Here is a 496-nt window from a genome sequence, read left to right on the forward strand (position 1 = left end):
GTAAGGTTTAAAAATAAAATAAAAATTAATTAAAAAAATTAACATCATGAACTATGAGATGTCAACATTATATAAATAAATTTAATAGTGAAAAAGTGATCTGGAAGCCCTGTGATTTTTACCCTACACATTTTGGAGGACATCACATGGGTTAAGAAAAACACAACAAAATTGCATTTGTTCAGATAATCATTTGAATGTTTACATACATTTTTGGTTTGTTAATTATTTATAACTAATTTACATTTCCTCATATTAACATATACTTCTGCTTAGCCTGTAATCAAATTATGCCAGTGAGAAAAATCCTCACAGTACCTTCATTGAGTTGCTAATTCTAAGAAAACACTGAACATGAACATGTACAAAAGAGGCATTTGAATAAAATAGCATGTGTATTTTTAAATATTTGCACAGTTTGATCTTTACATTTCTGTCTTGAGGAAAATATGAACAAAACTCAGGTTCACCATGCTAAGATAATGGTTCAGATGAC

Source organism: Bison bison, unplaced genomic scaffold (assembly GCF_000754665.1).
Source record: "Bison bison bison isolate TAMUID 2011002044 unplaced genomic scaffold, Bison_UMD1.0 scf7180017864383, whole genome shotgun sequence".
Taxonomy (NCBI): Eukaryota; Metazoa; Chordata; class Mammalia; order Artiodactyla; family Bovidae; genus Bison; species Bison bison.